The following is a 6,353-nucleotide window of genomic DNA, read 5'->3' as shown; positions in this document are numbered from 1 at the left end:
GTGCAAATGCTTACTATTTTTTAGGTAGTATTTGGGACTTCCACTTAATATTCACAATGGTTTTATTAAATGGATGCAAGTATCAAACTATATGTAAACGAGCTTGGGACAATTCATTTGGAGAGAAGAAGACTATGGAAAGAAATAACACTCCAAATATTTGAAGGACTGACATATAAATAAGGCAGTTTTTGCACTTGCACTTGCTTCTCCAGAGGCCAATAGAAATGTTCATGGCTGGGAGTTATATGGTGGTGGTTTTGGGGTTGGGAAGATCCCCTGGAGAAGGGAATGGCAACCCACTCCAGTATTCTTGCTGGGAGAATTCCATGGACAGAGGAGCCTGGCAGACTACAGTCCATGGGGTTGCAAAGAGTTGGACATGACTGAGAGACTAACACTTTCAATTTTGGCTTTCTTTAAGGAATAACTTTCTGAACAGAATTGGAGAATGTAAAACAGATTTGCTTTGTGATATAATGAGTTTTGCACCACTAAATGATTTTAAACTAGAAGTTGAAAACTCTGCCTCTACAAATATTTTAAAGAGGATTGGTTCCTAGATGGAAGACTTGATCTTATGACTTCTGAGGTCCTTTTCAAAGTTAACAATCTATGCTTCTAATGAATGATTTATGTCAACTTTCAATTTCTTCTTTTCCCTTGAACATTGAAAGCTACAAACTGACATTTACCAAGGCTGTCAAAGGACATGAGAGGACAGTACAGATGTCCTACCATGCTCAAAGAGAAACCTAAATGCTTAGTTGGCTCTTGCTCCTCCCTAATGATGTTGGAGAAGATAGTGTAAAGGAAGGCATGAATGAATGAACAGATAAATAAATAAGTATAAGCCTTCTGTTGAGATGCAAGGGTTCACATTATGTATGTAGGCAACACTGGAATAACATATCTGAAGCCAAATGGAATGAGCTGCAGAGAACTTCTCTAATGAGATGAACTTTAAAGGCAAAAGAAGCTCATAGCGTGCAGGAGAGAAGAGGCCATCTTTGCCATACGAGTCAATCTCTGAAATAATTTGGAGTTCATATAAGTGTCTTTATTGACTATAAATTGTTATCTTCTCTGTGCATTTTCCATGTAAGATGTTTATTTGGAATTCATGAAAATTTTACTTTAAAACATCTCTAACGACAATCCAACCTGGTGTCAGGAAAACTTATTTAAATATGATCATTTCTGGACACAGTTCTAGTTTATTGGCAGACAATTCTATGGTTTATGTTCATGCATACATACTAAGCTGCTTCAGTTGTGTCCGGCTCTTTGCAACCCTTTGGACTGTAGCCCACCAGGCTCCTCTGTCCATGCGATTCTTGAAAGATAAGGTATATTGACTGATCAGTTCCCTTTGATATAATTTACTGCTTATTCTGTTAAAGCAATTAGATATTTGTGTTAATTAGATATTTATTGTCTGTGCTGAAGTGAAGGTACTTAACTCAGGATGGGAAATGGCTTGCAGAAGTTTATCCTGAGAGTAACTTTTTGTTTTGCTGTTTTCTCTGAGGCACAGTCTATTTGTTCAACCCTGTTGTATGGCTCTCTAAAAATACATCAAACTAAAATGACCCTCAAAGCAGCACTTCTTCTGTGCTGTTTGCTGCTTAAAAATGTGTTGATTATACGAGTTTATTCTTTAGCACCACTGGAGAAGAGAGGTGACCGGATAGAGAGGTGACCGGATAAATAGGTAATGTGCATAATCCTTCTCATTTACCACGATTCAACTGTTTATGAAGTGAAACTTGTGAAACAAGTGTAAGGAATAGCAAAAGTATTTTCATATAAGTACAGAGAGCACGAGTCATTTTAGGGAAGAAAATGACATGAAAAGGGCGTTAATAAAGTAGCTTTTCTAAAAAAGATTTTTTTTGATGTGGATCATTTTTAAAGTCTTTATTGAATTTATTACAATATTGTTTCTGTTTTTTTTTTTAATGTTTTGGTTTTTTGGCATTGAGGCATGTGGGATCTTAGCTCCCCAACCAGAGATTGAACCTGCACCTTCTGCATTGGAAAGTGAAGTCTCAACCAACGTTTAACTCTGGTATTTTTGCAGCTTTGGAAGGTGTACGTTTGTGCGTGCATACACCAGTCTGTGTGTACATAAAGCCATTTTTGAAACCTATGCACTGTCTTCGCCCTGCACAGGTGAAGTGCCTGACAACGGACATGGTAATTGATAAGAGATAAAGGGTTAAGAATAGAAGGAAGCAGCAAAGGGTTTAGATAGTGAGTGTCGACCTCACATGGTATCAAGAGCTTTAAAATACAAATGGAGTTTTCCTCTTGCCTGCTCACTCTCTTGATTTATATTTCCCTGAACCTAGAGTGAGGTTCAGGGAAGGAGATCCCATGCCAGCTGAAGATTCAAGAACAGTGATATATTTTCCTCCTGATCCTCCCGTCCACCTTGCTGTCAATCAAAGCAGTTGCGTCATCATCACCTCTTTTCCGTTTCAAGCCACAAACCAGTGTCGTTTCACCTCCTCTGCATTCTGAATTCTGTTCATACATTGTATTGGTAAACTACACTGCATTTTGCTTCATGTTTCCCTCTCATATCTCTCCCACATTTTTTTCCATGCCAGATAGCTACCTGTCCCAGATGCTTTTAATTTTGTATATTGATCAATTTTAGTCTCCTCGTGGACTCCCTACCTACGGCTGTTCTGCACGTCTCACTATCGTCCTTGGGGTCAGCATTGTTTTCCTCATCCACACCTTAGCCCCTTGAAGTTCTTCCTAAAATGTTCTTGGTCATTTCCCCAAAAGGGTTACAGTGTCTTGTCACTGACATGTTCTCCAGAATTGGGCTTCACTGGTGGCTCAGACAGTAAAGAATCTGCCTGCCGTGCAGGAGACTCAGGTTTGATCTCTGGGTTGGGAGGATCCCCTGGAGAAGAGAACAGCTACCCACTCTAGTACTCTTGCTTGGAGAATTAAGATGCACATAGCATTCATCACAGTCTCTCACGGACAAACTTTGGACTTCATTTCCTTACTTCTGTTCTTCAGTTCATGTGTCTTTAATCTTATTAGATCAGTTCAGTCGCTCAGTCGTGTCCAACTCTTTGCGGCCCCATGGACTGCAGCATACCAGGCTTCTCTGTCCATCACGAACTCCTGGAGCTTACTCAAACTCATGTCCATCGAGTTGGTGATGCCATCCAACCATCTCTTCCTCTGTCATCCCCATCACCTCCTGCCTTCAACCTTTCCCAACATCAGGGCCTTTTCAAATGAGTCAGTTCTTCGCATTAGGTGGCCAAAGTATTGGAGTTTCAGCTTCAGCATCAGTCCTTCCAATGAATATTGAGGACTGATTTCCTTCAGGATGGACTGGTTGTATCTCCTTGCAGTCCAAGGGACTCTCAAGGGTCTTTTCTAATGCCACATTTCAAAAGCATCAGTTCTTTGGTACTCAGCTTTCTTTATGGTCCAATTCTCACATCCATATATGACTACTGGAAAAATCATACCTTTGACTAGACAGGGCTTTGTTGGCAAAGTAATGTTTCTGCTTTCTAATATGCTGTCTAGGTTGGTCATAACTGTCCTTCCAAGGAGCAGGCGTCTTTTAATTTCATGGCTGCAGTCACCATCTGCAGTGATTTGGGAGCCCCCAAAATAAAGTCCCTACTGTTTCCACTGTTTCCCCGTCTATTTGCCATCAAGAGATAGGACCAGATACCTTGATCCTGGTTTTCTAAATGTTGAGTTTTAAGCCAACTTTTTCACTCTCCTCTTTCACTTTCCTCAAGAGACTCTTTAGTTCTTCTTCACTTTCTGCCATAAGTGTGGTGTCATCTGTGTATCTGAGGTTATTGATATTTCTCCCGGCAGTCTTGATTCCAGCTTGTGCTTCTTCCAGCCCAGCATTTCTCATGATGTACTCTGCATGTAAGTTAAATAAGCAGGGTGACAATATAGAGCCTTGACATACTCCTTTTCCTATTTGGAACCAGTCTGTTGTTCCATGTCCAGTTCTAACAGTTGCTTCTTGACCTGCATATGGGTTTCTCAGGAAGCAGGTCAGATGATCTGGTATTCCCATCCCTTGAAGAATTTTCCACAGTTTGTTATGGTCCACACAGTCAAAGGCTTTGGCATAGTTAATAAAGCAGAAGTAGATGTTTCTCTGAAATTCTCTTGCTTTTTTTGAAGATCCAATGGATGTTGGCAATTCAATCTCTGGTTCCTTTGTCTTTTCTAAATCAAGCTTAAACAACTGGAAGTTCATGGTTCACATGTGTATTGAAGCCTGATTTGGAGGATTTTGGGCATTACTTTACTAGTATGTGAGATGAGTGCAATTGTGTAGTAGTTTGAACATTCTTTGGCATTGCCTTTCTTTGGGATTGGAATGAAAACTGAACTTTTCCAGTCCTGAGGCCACTGCTGAGTTTTCCAAATTTGCTGGCATATTGAGTGCAGCACTTTCACAGCATCATCTTTTAAGATTTGAAATAGCTCAACTGGAATTCCATCACTTCCACTATCTTTGTTCATAGTGATCCTTCCTAAGGCCCACTTGACTTCACATTCCAGAAAGACTGGCTCTAGGTGAGTGATCACACCATCACAGTTATCTGGGTCATGAAGATCTTTTGTATAATTCTTTTGTGTATTCTTTCCACCTCTTCTTAATATCTTCTACTTCTGTTAGGTCCATACCATTTCTGTCCTTTATTGTGCCCAGCTTTGCATGAAATGTTCCCTTGGTATCTCTAATTTTCTTGAAGAGATCCCTAGTCTTTCCCTTCTATTCTTTTACATAATTTCTCTGCGTTGATCACTGAGGAAGACTTTCTTATCTCACTTTGTTATTCTTTGGAACTCTGCATTCCAATGGGTATATTCTTCCTTTTCTCCTTGGCCTTTAGCTTCTCTTCTTTTCTCAAACAACCATTTTGCCTTTTTGCATTTCTTTTTCTTGGGGATGATCTTGATCATTGCCTCCTGTACAATTCGTGAACCTCCATCCATTGTTCTTCAGGCACTCTGTCTATAAGATCTAATCCTTTGAATCTATTTGTCACTTTCACTGTATAATCGTAAGGGATTTGATTTAGGTCATATCTGAATGGTCATGTGGTTTTTCCTACTTTCTCCAATTTAAGTCTCAATTTGGCAATAAGGAGTTCATGACCTGAGCCACAGTCAGCTCCAGGTCTTATTTTTGCTGACTGCATAGAGCTTCTTCATCTTTGGCTGCAAAGAATATAATCAATCTGATTTCAGTATTGACCATCTGGTGATGTCCACGTGTAGTCTTCTCTTGTGTTGTTGGAAGAGGGTGTTTACTCTGACCAGTGTGTTCTCTTGGCAAAACTCTATTAACCTTTGACCTGCTTTGTTTTGCACTCTGAGGACAAATTTGCCTGTTACTCCAGGTATCTTTTGACTTCCACGTTTGCATTCCAGTCCCCTATAATGAAAAGGACATCATTTTTGGGTATTAGTTCTAGAAGGTCTTCTAGGTCTTCATAGAACCGTTCAACTTCAGCTTCTTCAGCGTTACTGGTTGGGGCATAGACTTGGATTACTCTGATATTGAATGGTTTGCCTTGGAAATGAACAGAGATCGTTCTGTCATTTTTGAGATTGCATCCAAGTACTGCATTTCAGACTCTTTTGTTGACTATGATGGCTACTCTATTTCTTGTAAGTGATTCTTTTCCGCAGTAGTAGATATAATGGTCATCTGAGTTAAATTCACCCGTTCCCGTCCCTTTTAGTTCCCTGATTCCTAAAATGTTGATGTTCACTCTTGCCATTTCCTATTTGACCACTTCGAATTTGCCTTGATTCATGGACCTGACATTCCAGGTTCCTATACAATATTGCTTTTTACAGCATTGGACTTACTTCCATCACCAGTCACACCCACAACTGGGTGTTGATTTTGCTTTGGCTTCATCTCTTCATTCTTTCTGGAACTGTTTCTCCACTGATCCAGCAGCATGTTGGGCACCTACTTGCCTGGGGAGTTCATCTTTCAGTTTCCTATCTTTTTTCCTTTTTATACTGTTCATGAGGTTCTCAAGCCAAGAATACTGAAATAGTTTGCCATTCCCTTCTCCGGGGGACCATGTTTTGTCAGAACTGTCCTCCATGACCCATCCGTCTTGGATGGCCCTACATGGCATGGCTCACGGTTTCTTTGAATTAGACAAGGCTGTGATCAGTTTGGTTAGTTTTCTGTGATGTGATTTTCGAGATGGTAAGAGAGGTGTGCCTGTTCCCCTTGTCCCTTCGGTTTGGGGGTCAGGTGCTGCTTCGTTGTTGTCATCCTCACCACCTGCCATGGAGAACTGACTTTTTTG

Source organism: Bos indicus, chromosome 9 (assembly GCF_029378745.1).
Source record: "Bos indicus isolate NIAB-ARS_2022 breed Sahiwal x Tharparkar chromosome 9, NIAB-ARS_B.indTharparkar_mat_pri_1.0, whole genome shotgun sequence".
In the NCBI taxonomy this organism is placed as follows: domain Eukaryota; kingdom Metazoa; phylum Chordata; class Mammalia; order Artiodactyla; family Bovidae; genus Bos; species Bos indicus.
The sequence above is the reverse complement of the archived record's forward strand: the minus strand, read 5'-3'. Positions refer to the sequence as shown.